Here is a 24,822-nt window from a genome sequence, read left to right as displayed (position 1 = left end):
CATCTTAAGAAATTGGATAAAATTTGAGAAATATATGTGGTAAAAGATGAAGTCGTAGTAGGAGAGAAAGATGTATGACAAATATGTGTACACAGCCTTACTTGACAAAAAGAAATAAATGGCATATGTAATTTAGGTGCTTCAGTAAGGACAGTATAGATGAAGATGAAAGATAGGGAAATTAAAAAGTAAAAAAACATAAAAAATTGGTATAAACCTCCCAGGCAAGGTGTAGAAAGAAGGAGATAAGGAAAGCCTGTAGAAAGGATAGATCATTAATCATTGAAGATTCAATTAGTTAAAATTGACCAGGCTGGCAATTATGGAATTGATAAGAAAGGGTACCTCTTCCTGGAGGTAATACAGAACTCTCTTCTGATGTATTTTGTGAACTACACAGTAAAAGTATTGGCTATTTTCTACTGACTCCTAATATTGCTGGGAAATAAGACAAGGATGATAAATAAGACAAAAGTTGAGAGTCATCTAAAGTCTGGTGTTCACAATGTCATCAGAACTCAAATGCCCTTGAGGTTATAAATGTGAAAGGCAATATCTCAAAACCACTGGACTTTAAAATATAAATAAATAAAACTAGGGAGTGAGTGAATGTGGAATGAGTTGAAAAAAAAGTTGATTAAAATCAATTTCAGTTTCAGGAATTTAGTATGAAAAACCAGCACAGGGGCAGCCCTATGAGCTGGCCCTCAAGAGACCTTGTTTCATGAAAAGCTGCTTGATTTTTTTTTCTCCTGAATGGTGTATTTTAAAAATAATTTGTGTTGTCTCCTGGGAAATTTATCAGCCATACAATTCTTTCTCATGAAAAGCCTTGTCTGTTTCTTCAGAACACCCTGTTTACTTACAGTGATGCCTGAAAATGAGATGTTTCAATAATGGTTCTGAGGGAGCAGATTGCAATGAAGAGAATTTTACTTCTAGACAAGGTGAAAAAAAAACACAAAACAAAACAAAACCCACCAACCACTAATGACTTTGAAAACATTCCTTTTAGAATAAGACTAATTTCATGGTCATTAAGAAATTATATAGAGTGTCAATAATATTTTTCTTGCTTTATTTTTATTTTTATTTTTACTCAACTGTTGGGAAATATCCATTATTCCTGCGTATTTAGAAATGATTAAAAAAATGAGATGTCAAAAATTGAGGTAGTCACTACTGTAGACATCATGGAATGAAAGTATAATGCTGTTTTTAGTCATGGCTTTAAATTCCAAGTGTTTGAAACGTGTTCTTCACAGGTAAGACAACTGTTTTGGTAAGCTATATGGTACAATATATCCTATTATCCTTGATGGTAAAAGTACAGTTTGGTTGTTTCTTTAATATACCAAAAGCTTCCTGCTTTTATAAAAGAGACACCTCTTTTATATTTCATGATGACTAGAACTGGAACTCTGGCCTTTTAATTGACTGTGATTTTGCATATTTCATCAACTTCACATTCTGTGCTTGACAGGACTTTTAACTTGCACATTTCTCAAGAAGTTTGTTTTTGCAATGTACTTTACATAAGTTTGTCTGGTAACTAAATAAAAAATTATTGTGGAAGAACAATTCAGATAGGTACAAGTCTCAGGGACAAAATACCCAATCATATGTCCCTAGGGTAGACTAAATATTAAAGAGACATCACTTTTAATTAGGCATTGTCAAAGCAACCAGGATACTTTTAATGGCACTTAAATCTTTTTAGGTTTCATATCTAATGACTGTTACCTTTAAACTCTTCTTCTGGATCTTGTAACATAAAATCTCAAAATCTCTTTCACATTTCTATAAGCGGTTTGGGTAATCAATTACCCAGAATTACTTACTATAAAATTCCATGTTTGTTGTTTGTTTGTTTGTTTTTTGTTTTTGTTTTTCCTTCCAGAAAGGTGGCTTGCCTTTTTCTTAAAATACGCTTCAACAGTTTCAGTTCAATTGCAAAATGCTACGAGAGCCATGAGACAGGCAATTCTACCCTGCAACTTTTGACTTTTATCAACAGCTGTTGAAAGAGTAGTACATATAGGAGCTTAGTGGTGGTACGTGCAAATATTGTTTGTGAAATAGTATGTAGTAACAGTAAAATGAATACAACAGTGAGTGGAATTATTACAGCAAGAAAAAACAATCAGCTGAAAAGTGTTTAAATATTTAACTGAAGTTTTGAAGAGACTGCTGAAAGCAAAGTAAAGGATTCCTATAGGAGTATAACATGAGCACAAGGGGAGTTATTCCTCACTGCTTTAGAACCATTTGCTCTACCACTGCATTTACACGAAGGGTTTCTCTAAGAGAATTTACAGTCAGTCAAGGTGATGTTTTTCCTCTGAGCTGTTGCTGTAAACAAATTAAATTACAAAAAGAAGATAAATACATTGGACCTGTCATTTAGGAGAACCAGATGCCTAGTAATAGCTAGAGGTATGCTCAGTTGATGATGGTTTGGCTAGAGACTTATGCCCCTCTTCATTGATCTGTAGTGAGACCACAGATATGGGAAGAGTAGCATTAGATTAGCATATCTGTTGCTCTGAGGTAGAGACATAGTTTGGAATAGATTAAACTATCTCAGAAAGAGAAATACTTGATCAGAATTCTTCTGTATGTACTTTAATGTGTCAGTGTCCTATTTGTGCTATGCTATTTTACCAAATTAAATTCAAAAGTATGTGTCTCTGTAATACTGTAAGGGAACTATGGTACTGTTTCTACTGAGTTTTGCAAGTTATACTGAATACTGATGTAATTCACATTTGGCTTAAAATGAGGCAGCATTCTATCTGTGTGTGGACCTTCTGGCAGGACAGGCAGAAATACAACTAGAAAAGGAAAACAGTAAAAGTAGAATGAAACAACAACTTGAGAAGAACTGTTCAAATGTCTAAACTGCACTACACTCTTAAATTTAGCATAAGACCTCCTCTGGCAATACCAGCAGTGTCTATCGAACCTTGTACTGGTTATTGTGCTAAGGTGAATGATTCAAGGTTCTTTTGAAAGATGATCTGCCAAGATAATACAAGTGGCTGTGCTGGAAGTAGCATAACTAAATCAGCTGTGTAGCTAGGTTGGCAATGTCTTCTTTCCAATCTTAATGCTGAAGAATCTGATGGAATAAAAATTATATAGTTTTCAGTCTTTGAGTCTTTAAAAACAAAGGATAGACAGAAAGAAGAAAGAAAAGAAAAAAATAGTTCAATGGTTATATAAGAAACATCTTGGTGATTTTGGCTTTGGGTAATTAGTCTTACAACTTTATAGGCATTTATCACATGAAATTAATTTTACAAATTAACTTATGGTGCTACAGGATATAATTGATTTCAATTATGGAAATGTGGTTTTCCATTACTATTCTATCTGTAAGGGAAACTGTTGATCACAGCTTGAACTTCTGATTAACCATCTGAGGCAAGCCACGAGTCAGCTGCGGGAGCACAGGTGAAGGTAATTCAGCTGTGCTCTCAGAAAGAGTGGAGCCTGACTCCATGTCTCTTAGATCCCATTTAAGGTCTGACCACCACTAAGATAGCATCTCTTTTTGGGGATGGCTCCTTTGTGGATTTTTTATGATGGACATCGACATTGGTGAGCATCTGTTTCAACTGAAAGCCTAAGCACTGGTGAGTCTTTTCTTACATAGCCTCTGACTATTTACTCTGTAATTATGACTGTACACCATCATTCTGCTATCCTATTTATGATTTTGTGGTAACAAGTTCAGGACAGAATTTTCATTTTCATCCATGTCACACTTAAAGTCACTCATTCTACTCCACATCATTTTATAGAATCTGTTAGGTGTACCTACTTAGAATGTCCACTGAGAGTGAGCTTATGTTGAAAGGATGTATTTGTGGTATCTAGATGCTATGGTGATAGACTTTATAAAGGTTTATATGATTATCATGGTGAGCTCTGGTGTATGTGTTGGTAATATTTTTATTTCCCTCTATATGATATGGAAAACTAACTATTTGCCTTGAGAAAATGGACTACGTTAGATTTCCAGTACTAACTCCTCAGTAAGGCCTTATTTTTTCTCCTGCATAGCTTCATCACATGCCTATGCCATTTTCTCTAGCCAGGGAATGCCTACACAGATGAACGCAATACCATACACCTATACCAGTAAGCGTTTATTCAAAAGATTAAAAAACAAAATGACTTATTTTCTATCTAAGTGCAAGACTTTCCCAAAATAATTGGGCAGAAAAACACAAGTACTTATTTTAAAGAGATATTATAGCTTTTCAAAAAGTGTCTGTAAAGACAGCCAGAAATCTATTTTTAACTACAGACAACACATGATAGTCATTTTAAGAATCAAATTTGGTAAAGTATTTGCTGGCACTGGAGGAATGGCAGTCATCTTTGCAGCAGGCAATTAATGTGTGATTCTGGAATCCTCTCTGGGTTTATGTGATAAAATGCTGTGAGGCTGATTGCACTGCTTTCCCCACACAAAATGTAGCTTCTGTTTGATTCTGAGAAAATTCCTAACTCCCTGTTTGATTATAAGGTCCCGCACAAATCCTCAAGAGAGGTAAGCAGAGGTCCCTGTCGGTTAGGTCTGTCATAATTTTCCTAGAACAGCTCTATTATGGATAATTCCCTGGAAGTCAGCTGTAAAGCTCAGCAGGTTCCCTCCTGATATCCTTCACATTTGGATAATTAACTGAGCTGTTTGAACAACAGAAACTTTATAATGTTCAGCAGTGGGAGTCTTGCAGCTGATCAGCTTTACCTTCATCAGCACTTGTCATTTTAACACTTGAAGGGTAATGTTTCAGGATGAATATAATCTTCAAGCAGCAGAAGATTTAAAGTCTACAGGAAAATAAAGGCCTCAATAAATTTATTATGCAGACTGTAATACTCCTTGCGCTGTGTTGCTCACGTACACTGTATTACTATCTAAAAGGGATTTAGTCAACCTTGTATCTGTATAAAATAGGCTTTGCTTGATTGTAAGGAAAAAACAAGTAATGAATTCTCATGGAAACCAATCCTCAACATCCTGAGAAACAGGATGCATAAAACCTTCGTGCTGATCACAGCAGTCTTTTCCAAACAAAATTTAATTTGTTAAGAAATGGTGAAGTGAAATATGCTCTGGCTTCTTATTCTTTTGTTCAGTTCATCTGATAGTTAAAAATGATTCAAGGTCTAAGCCTTTCAGTCGAGCTTAGAGGAGCAGTGTGGTCAGGGTCTACTGAAACGGCAATGGCTTCATGAAGGACCACCTAAAAAACAGATGCTGTGTGGTTGCCCAGGTGTTTCATGAACTCTGGCATGATTGATGCTGTGACCACTGCCCTGGGGAGCTTGTTCCAGTGCCTGACAATCCTCTGGGTGAAGAGTATTTTTCTGATATCACACCTGACCCTCTTCTCACTCAGCTTTATGCTGGTTCCCCCAGCTCCTGTCATTGTCACCAGAGAACTTAAATCAGTGCTACAACGATGCTCCCCTCGTGAGGACCTGTAGGTCACAATGTAGTCCCCCTATTCCTTTCCCTACAAGGTCTCACTCCTCTCATTCCCATTCATGAAGTAGTCTGCGTTATTTACAGTCTGACGGATGTTTGGTACTCAGATCATTTTCCAGTAGAATACTTTTAACTTTTCATAGTTCTTTCTCCCTGAAAATCAGAAAAGCTCGAGAAACTTTTTGGGAACAATCTCCTCTTTTTTTTTTTTTTTTTTTTTAAAGAAAAGTCATTCCTTTCTAAACAGTTAATACGTTTCTGCAAAATATGCTAAGCCGTTTTATGTACTATTTCAGCACTTCAGATACTCTTCATTTAACTGTGTTATGGCTGTGCATGGCCATCTGGAATATGGCTGGCCTTTACATTGCTGTCACCACCACTTAAACTCACTACCCACTGTCTCACCATGTTTGCTTCCACTCTTTGATCTCCAGAAACATTCAGCAAGTGCCAATGAATATCAGTAGATGAATTTTTTTTCTGCTTGAAGGAATTCAGTGACACACCTTTGTTTCATATGCATTTTCACGTGAGATACTGTTTTGTGTGACTGCCCATCTGCTGCCATTAGTCATTTGGCAACAACATGTAACAAAATATTCGTGAGAAGGTTTGATCTCTACTGCTGTACCACCAGCTTCCACCTCTGAATTTATGGGCCATTATAATAAAACAGGAGGCATTGCTTTTGGAGCAGCTTGCCTACTAGGAAGGCAGAAGTTGTTGTTTCACATAATCTGACAATGAAGATCCTCTTAGTCAAAAAAAGCAAAATTGTTGTAGGCCAGTTTGAGTTCAAAAACTCAATGAGTTTAAAGAGCAGATAATTTTACTTGAGAGGCTACTGAATTTAGCAAATAAGGAATATTACTATGTTGGTCAAGTAAAATCCAATGATTACAGTGAAATTTGTCCTCACTCCTCCTCGTGTGCTGAATTTGGTTCATAAAAATTGGTTTCTTAAGCCTCCCTCATACCTCCAATTGTTTTTATATATGCTCTACAAGTAAAAGAAACGTTCTCATTAGATAGATTTAAGACTACTTGACATTTATTTATTACTCAACAGCCATGAAGGACTGTTTGAAATGAAGAGGGGTTAGTAAATCATGGTGCATTATTTAATGTCCTGAAAAATAGTTGCAGTAGATAATTATTAATTATTGTGAGGAATTGTTGCAATGGCTAAACATAACTGGAATAAGAAATGTGTTTTAAAATGCAACAAAATCAACATACTCACTATGTGTAGAAATACCATATTTCTTGAAGCAGTGTAACTTAATTTTAATGAACTACAAAGCAAAATCTTGAAAGATTTATTCATTATTTGTAAGTTTCTGGATGCATGAGGACCTAAAGAACATAAATATAATCTGACAGAATGCTGTAAGTAAGAAAAAAAAAATAATAATTTTCTCTGCTCCAAGATCTTTTATTATAGCCCAGTTTTCTACTGAAGAAAGCAAATGCATTGTTTCCCATAAGATTCATAATGATGAGGTTAAGATGCTCTATTCTCAGGTTAGATCTATGCTTGTCTTCTGAAGAGACATTCAGCATTTATTTATTTATTTTTCTCACTTAGATTACAGCGAGTGCAGTAAATATTGTGTTATATGAGAATGACTGATAGCAGAGAGGCTGTTATAAACCATTCTTCCTAGTACAGAATAGACTACTTTCTATTAGGTAAGTAGAATGCTTTTTAAGTTAAAAAGGTTGCAGTTTCCTTAGGTCTTTACACTCCTCTGAGATGTAAACCTATTCTTTAACAATACAGGCAGTGTTGAGACTTGTTAGCATAGCCTCCCAAGATAATATTTCTTTATCCTAATAAAGTGGAAGAATACATAGTATAATAACTCTCTCTGCAACAAGGTTAACTTAAATTTTTTATTAAGACAGAGGCCATTAAACCGTAGCTGCAGTTAGATAAAGAAAAATTCAGAGCTAACCATATCAGGATTTTCTATGACACCTTTCCCATATTGCTTTAATATATTTTTTTTTTTTTTTTTTTTTTTTTAGTAATACTTAAGAAATATTTCTCTCAATTGTCAGTGTGATTGCTTTCTTATAACTGCTTTGTGCTAGAATTGCCCCTGCAATGTACGGCTCTACAAATGAAAACTTAATATACTGAGCAGCTTTAATCATCTACTATAGCTCAAGTAAGCCAATATTAAAACACATTTATGCATGAACAACTAATAACTAATAATTGAAAGAAATTACATGCAACCCTAGAAACCATTTCTTAATTGTAACTCATTAAAATAAATTATGGTGTATTATACCAATTACAATGCTGAAAATAGAATTTAGCAGCAGTTGTTCTGTCACTTTACCCTTCATTTTAGCTTTTTATGGCAGATATGTTTTGAAAATAATTTATCCTAATCAAATGGTGTTATATATTACCAGCTAGTAGCTACACCTCCATGCAAAATTATCCTTAGAGAGGCATTGGGTTAAGCATTAAAACTCACACTCATTAGAGCTAATTGAATGTTATTGGCGTGAACGTGAAGAGTTGTTGCAGTGGTTCAAATAACATATGAATCTATAGATTCTTGTAATTGCATTTCTATCTACTGCTATATTTCTTGTAAGCTGTAATGTATTATTCTAGGGAGTTGATGTTAAAATAATAATAATAAAAAATCACTGAAACTAGATGTAAGCTAAATAGTAAATGCTTTATTGCCATTACTGTCAGTTCCCTCATTCAGTGACAAACTTTTACAGTGATGCCCTAATAAGTATAAAACTGTGGTGAACTTTCTAAATACTGTGTAATCATTCAAATGGTCTATGTGCATGTTATCTTTTCTGTAAGGTCAACTTTTGGGAACCTCAATAGTGTTCCTGAGCATCAGCTGATTGTTTCACTTGATTTCAGGAACACCCAGCACTAAACAGCAGAGAACCCAAAGGAGAGCAAGCCAAGCTAAATAAGGAACAGTTTAAGCATCTCCCATTCCCAAAAGTTATGCGTGCTCAAGACATTCAGGATGTGAAAACAGTTAGCTTGAATTCGCTAACTAATCCACAATGACTACAATGTAAAATCTTGCAGTCCTGTTACAATATACCACCTACTTAGTCTACCTTTTGGCCTCACCTATTTTTTCTCTCTGACGGGCTGCTATGAAAGAAGACATTTATACCTGGAATTGTCATTTAGCCTTGCTTACTTGTAGTTTCCTGGGGAAAAAGAAGGGGGAAAATAAAAATAAATAAATAAATAAAAACTAGAGCAGTTGTTTGTTTTACTATTTAATTTTTGCTTCACATGTGTTTGGTACAGGTTACTACCACTGAAACATGAAAGGCTGGGAGGAAGAGAAGGAGCCCGAGGGAGGGTGAAAAAGACCAACAAAAAAACAACTGAAAAGAGAGGAGGAGTGAAAGGAAGTCAAGAGAGAAGAACATTAAGAAGCTGAGGTAAACAAAGGGGTTATCAGTGCTTGGATGTGGATGTGAATTATTAACACAAGCCCTTTCCTTCTCCTCTCAAAAACGTACTCAAACTTTCTGCTAAATGAACACATTCAACCACTGAAATAATAGAAAATACCATAATTAACGTTACTATTCAACTGTATCGTCTCTGGTGTCTGAGCTGTATTATATGTTCTTTAAGTACAATATGTTTTGCTAATTTTTTCTTACTGATCATATAATGCATTGAATAGAATAATGATCAGAGTACAGTTATTCGATAACTTTATTCAGAATGATGAAGGAAGTGATTCTGCCCCTCTACTCTGCTTTCATGAGACTCCACCTGGAGTATTACATCCAGATGTGAGGCCCCCAACACAAGAAGGGCATGGAGCTGTTGGAACAGGTTGAGAGGAGGGCCATGAAGTTGATCAGATGGCTGGAGCACCTCCGTTGTGGGGACAGGCTAAGAGAACTAGGGATCTTCAGCATGGAGAAGGGAAGGCTCCAGGGGGACCTGATAGGTACCTGCTAGTACATTAAGGGGGCCTACAGGAAAGCTGAGGAGGGACTTTTTGAAAGGGCATGTAGGGACAGAATGAGTGAAAATAACTTTAAACTGGGTAGGTAATAGGGTTGATTTATACTACATATTAGGAAGAAACTCTTTACTGTGAGGGTTGTAAGACATTGGAACAGGTTGCCCAGAGAAATTGTGGGTATTCCCATCATCCTAGGGGCTTTCAGGGCCAGGCTGGATTGGGCTGTAAGCAACCAGGTCTTGTGCGAGTTGTCCCTGCCTACAGCAGTGGGGTTGGAACTAGGTGATCTTAAAGGTTCCTTCCAAACCATTCTATGAAAACGCAATATTTTGTGCAACCAACACAATACAAATAGCCAGTATTAATTCCACACCTGATCATAGTCCAGTGAGTAGCTGGGAAACAGGTGTTGAGCACATAAACTTTAACATTTCCCATTTTTTTTTTTATTTTTTTTTTTTAGATCTGAGATGACTGGCTGCTGAGCATGGCTTATACCTTTTTAGTAAAGTCAGTGTTTTACGTCCTTATCCATGTATTTAGAATACAAATGCTTTTGACTTACATTACAGCTACTGGTGTTCAGTCCTTTAGAAAAGCCAGATCACAAATCTCTCAAGTTCAAAGTGGTCCCTAGAGGAAAAATGTGATTTAAATTGGTTCTCTGAACCTCAGAATTACAGAATGATGAAGAGAGGGCATTCTAGACACACATACAATAATCAATTTTTTCAATATGGTGCTTAGCTGATGCTTAACCAGAAGTTAATCCTTTCATTTTCATGACAACTATGTCCAATATACCAATTCAATACTGAATTCCTTTAGCTCATCACACTCATATGTGCTGTTACTTCATGTGTTCCACACAGGTCAGAGACTGAATATAAAGAACTGTTATTCATTTCATTCACAATTTGTTATTCAGTGCCAGGGGGAATGCAAGTGTGATGATAATTTAAAGGGTAAAGAGTTATTTATGTTTCTAGTTTTGCTAAAAGAATGTGTTATATTAATTGACATATGCAAGTAAAATAGAAGCAGAATTTCAGATCAAGAAACAGAATAACATGGATTTCAAAACTACTTGGTACTCATTCCCCAGTTGTACTGCAGAAATGAGATTGAACAAATGTCTACAAACTTATCTTCAACCCTGTGTTTTATGTAGCCTGTGTGATGCAAAATCCACCACTCAAAGTATTAAAGCTAGAATTTGCTTTGTAACTACCAAGTTGCAAGTAGCATATTCTACAGCAGTTAAATACAAGCCTTGATAGACAACGGTTCTTGTATTTTCAGCCCTTGTGATTTTTATTGCTCACAGAGGAATGTCCCATTTCCATTAGAGAATTCCATTGTTTTAGACAGATAACCAGAGGATGTAAAGTAGGTTGTTGATATTATGCTAGTGCTACTTTATCATCTCCCTTTACCATGGGAGCTGGAAGAGACTGTGATTTTTACACTTGTGCCACATCAGATGTTTCCCCTTCAAGAGCAGTGACACTCTATTTGTTCAAAATACACTGAGTTCATGCTATTAGTATCTCTGTAGGTAAGTTCTGCAGTCTCCTACAGAACAAGACTGTAGCTTAATTTAGGCTTTCACTGAACATTCATTTAATACAGGAGCTTTACTGCATTTTTTTGTTTCTGTTTAGCAGAGACTGTTTCTGAAAGAATTGCTCTCTTTTTTGTTTTTTTTTGTTACATGATTTTTATTTCAAGTAAGAGGTAAGCATAAGAAGAGTAAGTCCAACTACTTTCTAGTCTTTCTACAGTAGACTTTTATTGGCCTTTATCATTTTTTTGTTCTGGAAAACAAATGTTAATATTAGAGTAACCTGAATTTAACCTCACAATGCTGTTCATGGGACAAATATATAATTATTTCCATTTACCAGTGGTAGCCTGAAGCGCAGATAGATTTTAGTGTCTGGCCCAAGGTCATATAGAAATGCTGTAGTAGAACTTTAATTAGAGACAAGATCTTCTCTGTGCTAGCCTAATACTTATTAGCTATGCTTTCTATGTCATTAATGGTAATGGGAGGCATTTATACCTATATAGAACACTGGCCTGAAGATTTTTTATTTTTTTATTTTTTCCAGGCACAACAGAATAGAATATTGTGCATTCTGTGAGAATTCCTCTTAGCCTTAGCACACTTGTCTTGGTTTAACCTTGGTAATATAAAAGTCAAAGACGTTTCAAAGAGAAATTCATAGAATCACAAGGTTGGAAAGGACCTACAAGATCAGCCAGTCCAACCGCCCTCCCATTACCGTAGCTACAGCAAACCACTAAATCATATCTCATAACTCCTCTTCCAGATGTCTCTTGAACACTGCCAGGGACGGTGACTCCACCACCTCCCTGGGCAGCCATTCCAGTGCCTGATCACTCTCTGAGAGAAAAAGTTCCTTCTAGTGTCCAATGTAAACCTCTTCTGGTGCAACTTGTGACCATTTCCTCAGGTTCTGTTTGTTGCCTGACAGAAGAGACCGTCCTCATCACAACCTCCCTTCAGGAAGTTGTAGAGTGCAATGAGGTCTCCCCTGAGCATCCTCTTCTCCAGGCTAAACAATCCTAGCTCCCTGAGCCGCTCCTCATAAGACTTGTGCTCCAGACCTCTCACCAGTTTCATTGCCCTTCTCTGGATGCATTTCAGGACCTCAATGTCTTTCTTGTAGTGAGGAGCCCAAAATTGAACACAGTACTTGAGGTGCGGTGGCCTCACCAGTGCTGAGTACAGGGGGATAATCACCTCTCTGGTCCTGCTGGCCACACTATTTCTAATACAGGCCAGGATGCCGTTGGCCTTCTTGGCTGCCTGGGCACACTGTCGGCTCATGTTCAGCCCAGCACTGACCTACACCCCCAGGTCCCTTTCCTCTTCACAGTCATCCAGCCGCACAGCCCCAAGTCTATAGCGCTGCACGAGGTTATTGTGGCCAAAGTACAGGACCCAGCACTTGGACTTGTTGAACCTCAAATTCTGCTCTATGTAGTGCCTGGGCAATCAGTGTTGTGTGTGTGGTTCCAGGTCTCTGCCACTTCAGTGTTCTGGGCTTAATTTGTTCTGCTGAAAAGTAGAGATATACTGTCTGCCAACTGGCCTTCCAAGATAATTTTAGACAGAAGAAGTCAGTCTGGTTACCTGTGGTCTATGCATCTAAAATAAGAGACAAAGCTGCAGTTAGCAAAATTTGTACATAAACTTCCAGGGCTTATGCTTTTGACATTTGATTTTTCCATAAAAATCAATGTTTTCATTTGCCTAAGATATAGATAGATGTGGAGAGGATATTACAAATGTAATACAATATAATAAAATAAATCAGAACTTTAATTAAAATTTTATAATAAAATAGAAATCAGTCTTAGATGGGCAAAACATTCCTTTGAAGCTTTACTAGGTTACTTAAAAAATATATATACCTGTGAAGTCTCTGTATAGCACAGGGATCTCTTTGTATTGCAAAATCTTGCCACTTACATGGAAATGAGGTCTTTTATTCCTGTGCAGTGAGTGATGAAGTTCTACTCACTGACACTGTGGATGAAAACTTCTCTATAAGTTTTTGGTGAGATGTGAGGCAATTTAAGGGTGGTGCTGTTTTGTTCTTGCTCTTTCCCCCACCCCCACCCCTTTATTCCTCTGGCATGGCTCTGAAGTTAATTCTATCACTATGCTAAAATGTCTCATTCTGCGTAATTAGTAATGGTAGCAAAGGGGGGACCAAGCTCTATGTATAAGTCATACGTTATACACTAAATAAGAAGTGTTATAATATAGTTGCTAATAAAAATCCACAGGAATTCTGATAGATTGGTTTTTTTGTTTGTTTGTTTGTTTTTTGTTTTTGTGGTTTTTTTGTTTTGTTTTGTTTTTACCTTTCTGAGTCCAAAGACAGGAATGAGACAGTTCATATTGTAATGCCACCCAATAGATGGCAGTGTAATCTTTATAATAAAATAGATTTGTAGCAACTACAAAGACATTTGAGGTAAATTTCAGCTTCTAACTGCCTACTGACAAAAGATATGGGACCTTTTTTTGTTTTAAAAATTGTTGTTATAGGAAAACATAGCAGTGTGCATTGTTTTCTGATGGGACTTTTGTCACTTCTACTTAGTGCATTCACAATTTTGTTTCTTGGGAGTGTTGTTATTCTCACTGATCAGGATATAAAAGTATATCTTGAATGGTTCCAAATAATGATTGATTCTTGACTATAAAAGACTTTGTTAATGCTTATTGAACAGAAACTTACAAAGAGGAAATCTCAGCTTTATTAGAGTTAGAAATATGTATGCAGATAATGTCCATTCATGTATACAATCATGCAGCCACACTTATGTGCAGCCTTCAAGAAATGCAATTCTGTAATCTTGAAACAATCCCCCTTTTCTCAGATTATAATGGTTATTAGTTGAATAGGTGCTTAATTTTATTTAATGTAGATGTTTCCAATTTTGGGTTCAGAAAATAGTTGAATATGATTAACAGAACTATCCCACCTCACACACACAGACCAAAGTAGTATTTTTTTTTTTTCTTGGTAATAACCAGCCTACATAAGAGAGACTGTCATTGAATTAGTCCTGCCACATCCACATTTCTAGATATAAATATCATACTTCAAATAAATCTCTCTGTTTCTATATGTGACTCTGTTGGTTGCCAAAATAGATCAACAGTTTTTAAAGATAGCAGAAAAATTAAACTTTAATTTGAACACCATATTACCCCTTATCAGAAGAGGAAAACTTTATTTTCAGCATATTCTGTAACATTTCATGTCCTTACCCCTCTGAAATACTATAGCATTCAGCAGGCCATTTTGTGTTACGCACCCATAATTACATACAGTTGTTAATTATTGTAAGTAGTGCATGCTTATGGAATAATTAAAACCAGAAAGTTTGTTCTGCAATTCTATTCTTATTTAAAGAAGGAATTTTCTCAGATATTTTCTTTGTAGCAATTCAGCTGACAGTCTAAATTTGATTACTGAGAAATCTCATAGATCAGGGAGCAGCTGAAGAAAGTGTTTTTCTTTTTTCTAAATGTTCCCTAAAGAGTCAATGACCTGTAGTTCAAACTGATGCTTGACACTTAATTAGTCATGTAAGGAACCACAATGTAATAATTCAGCAACATGTAAACTAATACATTCTTAAACATGTAGTATAAGATTAGGACCTAAAATGGTCCATCAGAAGCAAAAATGAAAGTAAGATGTTTCTGAAATTTTGCAAATAGATGGCAAGGGACCTGCCATACATTCAGCTCCAACCACCATCTTCTAGGAAAGCTCTGGTAAAAATACTAACAAGCAATGAAAATTATGGAGCAACAAGGACTTTAGTGTAGGAGGAAACTGATGTTCTTCTTCTGAAGGTGAGGGGATGACATAAGCAGGAGCATCAGAGACTATTTGTAAACATGCTTATTTAGTTGCATTAATTTTGGTTTTGAGAGGCTATTCTGCGTGTATATATCACTGCAGTTTTATACAAGAAAGTTGTGTTTTCAGTGACAGAAAGTTCTTCATCAGTGGAAGACAGAATGGGGACAAATCCTTCAGCAAAAGAGGGAAAGAAGGGGAAGGAGAAAAGGAACAATATTGAAAAGACAACTTCAGCTCCTCAAAAGGCCTCTGAAACAAGGCAACACAGAAATTTGGAAAGAAAACCCACATTTGTTTTCAGTTTAAGAACTGTATCTTCAGTGATGAGTCTCCCAGGAAATAAAAGGCATGATGTAGAACTCTATTTGTACAAAAAGAAAGGTGAGGGTAATTGCTTTGGTTGGCATCGATCCCACCAAATTTTAAGTACTTAATTGAGGATCCTAATTAAGAGTGTGGTTGTCCTAGGTTTTTCTATAATCAATAAAGCGAAACTTCTAGAGGGCAATTCAAGTCTTGCATTAACTCAGTCACTGTAGGAGAAGCTGTCTTTATCTGTTGGGTCTTAATCAGCTTTTACCTAACAAATATTTGTTAGGTTCCTTCATATTAGAAAGGGCTAGAGTAGACCTGAGAGTGATGAGAGCTTGTCTCCTGAAGTTCATTTCTCCTTTCATACCATGTCTTCTTTTATGATATACTGGACTTTGGTCTTTCCTCATCTGCCTTTTTTAACTACTCTGTAGATTGACCTGCTCTTCATGTTTGGGTGAATATATAGAAATGACAAAAATGTCTCAGAACATGCTTCCTAAGGAGGAGGAAAAAAAAAAAAAAAAAAAAAAAAAAAAAAAAAAAAAAAAAATCAAAATGGCAGCACAGGTCCCTTAATGCATTTGAAGAAGTACCATAGTTTCTTGAAGACCTTTAAACTAAAGCATGAAACTCAGACTTGAACTGAACTCTCTCAGGGTATTTTGTCTTCAAAATCATTTATAGTTCCCCTTGTTTTGTTTTACAGATGTTGTCATCTTGAGTTATACATGAGCAGTGATCTTTTTTCTGTTTCTTAACATAACATCACTATGGATAATAACCTGCTATGGAATAATTTCCTATTTCTAAGCAATTACTTTAAAAATTTCTAGTGTTTTCTGTTTCAAATTCCCTGCTGTTATCAAAGTCTGAGAGAGAGTCTCAGACCTGAGGACAGGAACTGCAAACAGACTGGATGAAATACTGACATCCATCTTGGCTCTCCATTCAAATGCTGAGATCAAGAATTTTTTGCCCTCTGACTTTAGCTTAGAAAAGGAACTTTAGCTTTGATATGAAGTTTTTGAATTGTTTAGACCAGGCTTGTCTTTTACTCTAAGGTCTAGCTCAGTTCACTGAAAGTGGCACGGGCATTTTTTCCCCTTTAACAAATGAAACAGAATATTATTTTTAGTTGCCTGAAGAGCTGGCTGTCTGACTCACAAACCAACCCATGTAATCAGTTTCTAAACTTAATAACATTGTTCAAGTGAATAGGGATACAAACTGCAAGATTAAAGAGAGTCAAACGCACATAACTGCTCACTTCAACTTTGCAATCAGACAGGTAATTATTATTTCTCAGGATGCCATAGTCCAGCAATTATAAAATTTAAATATTAATTTTAGAAGTCTTAATTATAGCAACCAGAATAATTCTGTTCAAAGTAGTCCCCAAAATAACTTAGCAAGAAGGTAATAGCAATTTACCTGATTGAGGAACTGGCAGAGACTTAATTAGAAATGGAAATTGCAGTTTGCCTCTATTTGCATTGTAAATAGAAGAAGAATCTGATCTTTTGGGGGAAGGTTTTACTTGTTTTTTGTAACTGAAATAATAGGTTATCAACAAATTCACAAAAAATAAGGTTCAGTTGATGAACATAGACATATGATTTTCCCTGATTTACATCTGGTCTACGTCTATGTTATTTATCTGTAAATATGAAGTAAATAGATTAAGATATGTAAACAAAGAATTTTACAACATCTATTTTCTGATATGTGTAAATAACAAAGTGTGCTAATTTGCTAATGAGTATAAATCTGATACGAAACATGTCCTTCACAGGAAAATATGTATCATGTAGTTTATTTCTTTTTGCCTCAAACTGTGGTTGTACAATGCGACGTCACACTTCATTTCTGTGACTAACACAACCAGTAAGTTGTCATGTCTTCACACTGCTGTAAGGATCTGTCTGTACCAACTGTGTATACTGAGAAATCAACCGAAACACACAGCTAGTGAACACAATGGTGTTACCTGCTACACTGATCCAGGCAGCCATGCTACTGTAAACACCTAACAGGTTAGGTTCATCAATTAATACTGTAAAATTTAGAGGCTGCAGCTGTGTTTGTGTGCCAAGCTCCATAGAACCTGCTGTGGAGTCTTCATAGCGTAAACAGACAAGTAAACAAACAACAGTGTTTAGTCTCCATTTTACAGCATCATATAAAATTGAAGTTGTTTGCACCCTATGGAAGAATGTTACTTGACTCTTCTTTCAACAATGTTGTTTCAGTTATGTGTAAGGACTGCTGTACTACTTCAAATTAGTGTTAATTTACCTTCTGATAGATACATAAAATATGTTTTGTGATTAAAAGAAATGTTTTCTATGCAGCAGAGAGGATGCTAAGAATCCTATATTATTGGAATTGACATCAGTAGGATGATCAGGAGAATGTGTATTAGTTTTCCTTTAATGCTTAAAGAAAAATGATTTTATTGTTCCTAGAGATTTTTGGAATTTAAAAATTCAATACAGTAGGCTTGGGAGTAGAAAAAGAAGATCAAAAAGACAAAACACTTTCTAGATTGATAATGTTATCGCTGGAATTCAGATATTTGTTCAAGGAAGAAATTACTAAATAGAAGGTAAAACAGGACTTGAAGAATGTACAAGAGAACAGCAGGTTTCAGATTACTAAAATGTAGAAATTTTGAGGTTTAATCCACAAAATTAAATCAGCTTCTCTGTGTGCTTACAACTGGGCTTTCTTCATTGCCTCTATTCATCATGACCAGAACTTTTGTTTTGGGCGTGAGGATGAGATATTTGGTGGACTGAATTGCTTAATGAATGAACAATTCCTGATGAAAACTTATTATTGGAAAATTTCTGACAGATCATTGCATCAGAACCATGCAATACTATGCTACATTCCAGCAACCTTGAGAGCATTTCCAACTCCTCCTTTAAAAAAGAAAAACAAACATTGGTGTATTTTTTGTTACAGCTGAATTAATCAGAAAAGGTACAGGGGTAGCAGTTGCAGTAAGTTGCATCTGAATTAATCTTTTCTCTGAGATATATGTCCTGAACTTGGAAAGCAACTGTGGCCTTTTTTTAAATTTTAAATTTTATTTTTTATTTTATTTTTTAATAGAAAATGTAACGTAAAAATACTGTGTGGAGTACAGTTCAATAATAAATGATCTCATTACTTGTATTTAACACAAAGCATGGCTTCTAAAAATAGAAGGAGCCTTTTATGGTTTTGGAAATTGCTTCTCGTGATCTTTGATAAATACTTTTTCTCCAAGTAGAAACCAAGTGAATAGTATTAAGAGCCATCTAAAAGGTCATACTTTACATTCTAGACCCTTGATCAGAAAATTGCATCAGGCTGAGAAAGCTGCATGTAGCACCAAGATTGGTTTATGTGTATGATGGTAACCTGTTTTACACAGGTGTTGAAACACCTCAGGTATGAAAATAGATTAAATATACTGTCAAAAAAAAAAAAAAAAAAAAAAAAAAGAGGAAAAAAAAAAAAGAGAAAAAAAAATAAAAAGAGGGGAAAAAAAAAAAAAAAAAAGGAATAGTCACCAAAACCCAAAATCACTTTCTCTGATAGTGCCTGAATGTACCATCTGTTTCCATTGCATTATAAATTGATGCAGAAAATTGATATGCAGTGTAGCTTTCTGAGTAGCTTCTCATTTGCATTTGCTTTTGTTGTAAATGTACGTAGCTGAAAACCATCACACTGAAATCTGCCAGACCTTGGAAGGAAGTGTTCAAACCAGACTGGGGTCTTCCAGTCCAAGGCTGGATCCACATCTAAATGGTGCAGCTGCCCACATATGTGTAGTTCGCTGAAACACAACTTTGGATCTAGACGCCACACAGATTGACAGATGTTCAGGATTCTGAGCCAAAATATCCACTTTTATTTATGAATGTAAGAATTGAATAATTATAATGACATAAGGCTTAGTAGCTAACAATGTTAAATAAGCATCTAATCAATTAACTGAGGCAGCCAGTATCTAATAGCTGCAGTATGATTACTTTCACTCAATACCAAGAACATAAACTCACTTTTCTATGATCTAATATGTGTAGAACAATGAAATCACTATATTACAGTTCACCACGGCCATGACTGATTAATCTCAGTGTAAATCACTATCCCAAAATACCATTTCATCCTGTGTCTGGAGGGAATAGAGTTATAGCTTTCTAACCCCACATAATTGTCCAGATCACTCCTAGGCAGGAATAAAGCAGCCAAAGTGCACCTCAAACCTAAGCTGGTGGCATATTTTCTCTGTTGGACACTATACTGGGTGGCAGTAGATGTAAATGATACTCCTCCCTGACATCCGCTTCTTTCCCCACATGATCTGTATAGAGAGGCTTTAGGAGACAACAGATGCAGAAACCAGTTCCAAAAGCTGCAAGTCTGTAGTGGATATGTCTGAACAGAGCTCAGACTTTTTTGAGAAACAAGTATATTTACATGGTTTTTCTTCACAGTAGAATGAGCTTTCAATGTCTACTCTATTCCAAAAAGCAGTGTCTTCTCTCTTCTGCCCTCTAATAATTCTGAAATAAGGTTTTCCTTAATTCTCTTCTTTTGTTATTATATTTATTTTAAGTGCCTCTGGAAGAAAGAATTTAGAAAAGATTGACTTTTTTTCAAAGAAACATCACGCTTTGCTATATAACTGACTCTAAAGTATGGTTTTCAGAACAAGTGTGAACACAAAACTTGCTGTGCATTTTATTTCTGTTTAGAATAATTCATTCAGAAATTTGAATGCAAATGATGCAGAACTGCTTTTGGAGCTGAGGGATGCAAAGAAAAAGTAGTCTGCACAGTTACTGAGAGCCATGGCCAAAATATCAACATTTCTGCAGTCCAGGCAAGGCCATTTTAACTGCAGGCCAGAGGTATCAGTGGGGTGTGGATTCTCACTGGTTTACTACGGTAAAATCTGGATCTATCTTTCCACATTCTAGGACTGAACAGCGGTCTGGGAGGGGCTAGGCATTAATGCCAGCATAAGGCTGCAGAGAGGCAGGAGGGAAATCTGACTTTCCTGTGTGCTCCACCTTCTGTGTAGACCTTAAATACCTGAGTTCTAGGTTGTTTTGCTAACACAAATATTTTTCACAGTTTGCATAGTGAAAATCAATACAGATTCATTTGAAATAACATTTGAAACTTGTTTTCAGTTAAAAAAAAACACATCCTGATTACATCTTTATATTTGTTGTTAAAGAACTGTAACTATTTTTCTTATGTAAATCTCAACTTGAATTCATAGGTAATCAAGCTGCTGCTTTTTACAGTTTTGAGGTTATAGTCATGAAGTTATGTATTAATTACATAGTATTATTTTTCCTTGTGTTGTTATTTGACACTTGAATTCCAGAATAGCAAATGTACTGAGAAATGGCAGAATTAAGTCTTTATACATTTACTCTAGGGAATCTAAGCAGATAATAGAGTGAATCTGGAAAAATAGATACAGTGGATGCAAGATCATTTTTATTATTATTTGTTGTAGGTATTCAAGTTAACTGGATTTTTTAGCAAATGAAATCTAAATGGCACGTCTTGTATAAAATATGGTCATTCTGTTCTGACTGTGTATAAGAGACAGGAGCCTTTTTAAAGATAGCTTGACATGAATACTGACGTTAAGAAAAAGCCAAAGATACCATGGTATAATGAGCACAAATTATTGTAGATAAATTGGTAGTATATTTTAGCTGCAGGATTGTGACAATATGAGCGACCTCAGCTGTTTGGCCTATGGCTGTAATCCTAAATGGTGCTGAATCTCCTATTGATTTTAATGGTTCTGAGTTACTGAGATACTATCAGTTTTCACACCACACTGGACTTGCTGCAGGTATGCTTTCGGAAATTTATGTTTTATAATCTTCTGTCTGGACAGCATAGTGTATAACAGCATCAATGACAGTATGTTTGCAGTCTATGAGAAATATTGTGATTGTGCAATTCCATGTGAATCAAATCTGTGGGGACACAGATTCTGTCTGCTGCTGAAAAGAATTTGCTGATATTTCTGCCTGCTTGTAAAACTGTGTTTGTAATCACAGGTTGGAGACTTCCTTATGTTGTTATCATGGCTTGACTTCACTTGTGTCTCTTCAAGCATTTGCAATGGCATATCTGAAGGATGTGAATTTTGAAGAAATGAAAAAAAAAACACTGAAATTTTACCATGACTCTCCTCCATACTCATAGTAGTGCTTCATTTTATACACATAGTAGTGCTTCATTTTGTACTCACAGTAGGCATAGGAGGCAGAAACCAATCTCAGCAGACCTTCTTGTGTTTAGATTTTTCACTTCTCCTATGTGAATGTTCTACTTGAGTGTTGTAAGCTAGATTAGCTACTACCTGAATGCTCTCAATTCCCAAGGGTCTAACATACTGTTGGTAACCTTTCAGGAAATCAAAAAGACACTGATTATTTGCACATTAAATTAACATATATATTGTGTGAGTATTTTCAAACGCAGTTCAGTAAGAAAACAGGAAGAAAGGATAAAATTTGAAACTAGGTAGTTTAATATATTTTTACACACACCTGTCTGGGAATTGTCAAGACTAGCAGATTACAAGTTTTCTGAGAATGAATGCTTTTTCATTTCCCATCCCTCTGTTTTCAAAATATTATTCAGCAGAGCCTATGAAATGTTGCTTTGTAGGCTACAATACTGAAACAAAAAATCAACAAAAAATTAAAAATAAAAATGGTACCTTATTGTACCTTGTAGGGTCAACTGTTGTTTTTTGTTTGTTTTTGTTTTGTTTTGTTTTCTAAGTTATTGAGAATGAAGAGATGAAAGATCAGACTTATGGAAGCATTTTAATGAGAAGGGTAAATACCTGAACAATGGATGGATGCTGATTGAAGGCTTTCTTCAAGAAGTATGTATTTTCTATAAATGTTCCTGTTTGTTTTCAATTAAGTTTTTTATGAAACTATTGAACATACTTTTAAAAGGACTAAGCATCAGAAGACCTTTTTTCCCTGTTAGCTCTTTCTGAAGATAATACAAATGATTACACATTTAAATGTATAAAAATGTAGGCCTGTTTAAATTCATCTGATGAGCCCAAACAAGTATCCAGCCCTCTTTTCAGAAGGATCCAAATAACCACTAAGTGAAATGTTGTTAAGAGCTGATTTTCTAATAGAGAAATGAAATAAAACAGAGAATAATTAATTGTCCAAGGTCACAGAAATAGTAATTGAGAGAAATGTCAATGAAATCAGTGTGTAGCAGCTTCTTTTTAACATAAATGTTATCCTGTAATTTATAGGCTTTACCTGATACTATCCTGAGATCATGCAACTTTTTGTCAAGAAAAAATCCAGCTTTAGATTTGCTGCTAAAAAAATTTGTAGCTATGTTATGTGAGGGACTCAGAATCTATAGCTAGTTAGAGATACTTTTCCCCACAAGAAACTCTAAAGATAAAACAACTCTAAATCAGCGGTAAAGTAACATTAAAGTGGTATTGATCCTTCTGAACAATGAAAGTGTATATATTTGTTGTTATCTTATCCATCAATAAGATATACGGACAAAAGAAGCTTACAATCCTTATGGTTGTTGACAGCAGCAGTAAGAAAGCATTGGCAAAACAGAGGCTTTTATCGATCATTTATAAGCTAATATCTTTCAGCTAGGGAACTGTGCCAGTCACTCTCTCGCTGCCAAGATATAGATGTTGAAGGTGGAAATTTTGCTGTCAACTGATGAGGAACTGCGATTGTATTCCTCCTTCTTATATCTGAGCTTCCTCAGCTTCTGGAGTGCTCAGCAGCTGGGAATAGCTGCTGAGTTTAGTAAACTCAAAATCATTGTTTTTTTCTCTTCAGCAGGTGTTGTGTTTTTTTTACAGTTGGGCCTCCCAAAGATTTAGAGAAATAAGATCTGAGGTAGATGTGTCTAAAACTGAAACAATCTCTACAACAACTTTAACTGTTTTTCCATCTCCTAAAGGTGTTGAGATGTACACTCTATCCCTCAAGACCAATGCGATCAATCTCTGGACAGCCAAAAGTATATTGGTTAGCACTCCATCTAATGGCAGCATAAGAGGGTAAGTAATGCCACAGAAACTGACTACTGTTCAATCTTTTCAAAGCAATCCTTTGAAAATGGAAAGATGTTTGGGGGTAGTTTGGGGAAGATCTCTACAGTCACACTTCGTCTTCAGAAATAGTGAAAAATCTTTCAGTTTTGCAGGCTGACAAAATTATAGCTTTTACTGGCATTGAGAATGCCATAAACTTGAAATCTAGTTATGCTTAGAAATAATTAAGAGGCATCCTACCTTCTAAATAGTCCTCTTGGCTTATTTTTGTTGAATCTTGATGATGTTTTCCTTGTTTTGGTTTGTTTGGTTTTTTTTCTACTATTGTAGTAAACAACACAGAAACTACTAAACCAACCTGTTATGCATGATTATACATGGCAAGGAAATAACTATGCATGAACTCTGTGAAAAGGTAAAAAGTAGATGGACTATCAAACAAAAAAATGCAGAGAGATTATGTTCTTGCTAACCTTCGAAGGCTATAACAATGTTAAACTTTGCAATCAATAATATGTGGAAGACAGCAGGATGGATTTATCTTCTTAATTTTTTCTCGGGCAAACTACCAGAAAAGTATTTCTGGCCTCCAAAAATCCTATCTAACTTGTGAAAAAAACAGAGAAATATGTAATTGTCAGTCACTATTTTTGTGATGTCTTTTCTAATGTACAGTCTTTCGGAAATAGCTGATTAATAACTGAATTTTAACACCTTGTAAGGATGCTTGAGCAAATCTCTTTATATTCCAGGGACTTTAATGCTTGTAGTGAGTTCCTAATTTGAACTTTGGGAAGTGCAGGATTACAGATAGCTGAGCCTTCACTCTTTCTTCAAACATTACAACTGGAGACACTACTGGGAAGAAAAAACTCACTAAACTCATTCTGGTGTTGAATGGCATACACAGGGATTTAGTAGGGAAAGCGTCAGACACCATGTACAGTCCAAATAGAAATCCCAGCTTTATCATAGGACCTTAAAGTCTATTGCCTTGAAGTTCATTTGTTCTTGTTTCCTAAATGACTTTTATTTTTTATATGCAGCCACCAATACAAGACACTGAACCACATTACAAGGGTCAAATTAATATTTTATTTTTATATGTGCAACATAACTTATCTCAAGCAATTTAATCTAGTCATTCTTTACTTTGTTTGAATGATTATGATAATTTTTCAGTGTCTGGTTTGGTAACATTTAACATTGAGCTCCAAAACTGTCAGACTGTCTCTTTTAGGGATGATCCTGAAAATATTTAAAAACAGGCAATTCAGTTCATCCTGAGTTGCTCAATTAACTGTGCTGGGAATATACCTAGTAACAAGCTCTGCAAAGTTTGTAAGGATAGGACTAAATTTTAAGCATATCAGACCAAAAAAGTCATGAAGTACCTTACAAATGCAGAATTCTACTACTTGCACGCTTTAGTATGCTTTCCACTGTCTAATGCATTACACATTTCTGAGAGAGCACATGCAT

At 35.6% G+C, this 24,822-nt stretch overlaps 1 long non-coding RNA gene across 2 annotated transcripts; it reads left to right on the top strand.

The window, feature by feature from the left end:
* Window positions 1-3,536: 3,536 nt before the first annotated feature.
* Window positions 3,537-15,441, top strand: LOC140252239 (uncharacterized). Of its 2 annotated transcripts, none has more exons than XR_011903589.1 (3): window positions 3,537-3,638; window positions 7,098-7,201; window positions 8,415-8,701. It is a non-coding gene; the product is annotated as an uncharacterized lncRNA (long non-coding RNA). The 2 variants fall into 2 exon arrangements; XR_011903588.1 differs by lacking the exons at window positions 7,098-7,201; window positions 8,415-8,701 and adding exons at window positions 8,823-8,959; window positions 15,048-15,441 and having other exon boundaries at window positions 3,565-3,638.
* Window positions 15,442-24,822: the final 9,381 nt, after the last annotated feature.

The sequence above is a fragment of the Excalfactoria chinensis genome, chromosome 4 (assembly GCF_039878825.1).
Source record: "Excalfactoria chinensis isolate bCotChi1 chromosome 4, bCotChi1.hap2, whole genome shotgun sequence".
Lineage (NCBI taxonomy): Eukaryota > Metazoa > Chordata > Aves > Galliformes > Phasianidae > Excalfactoria > Excalfactoria chinensis.
Note: the sequence above shows the minus strand (reverse complement) of the source record. Positions and strands in the feature narration are given on the sequence as shown.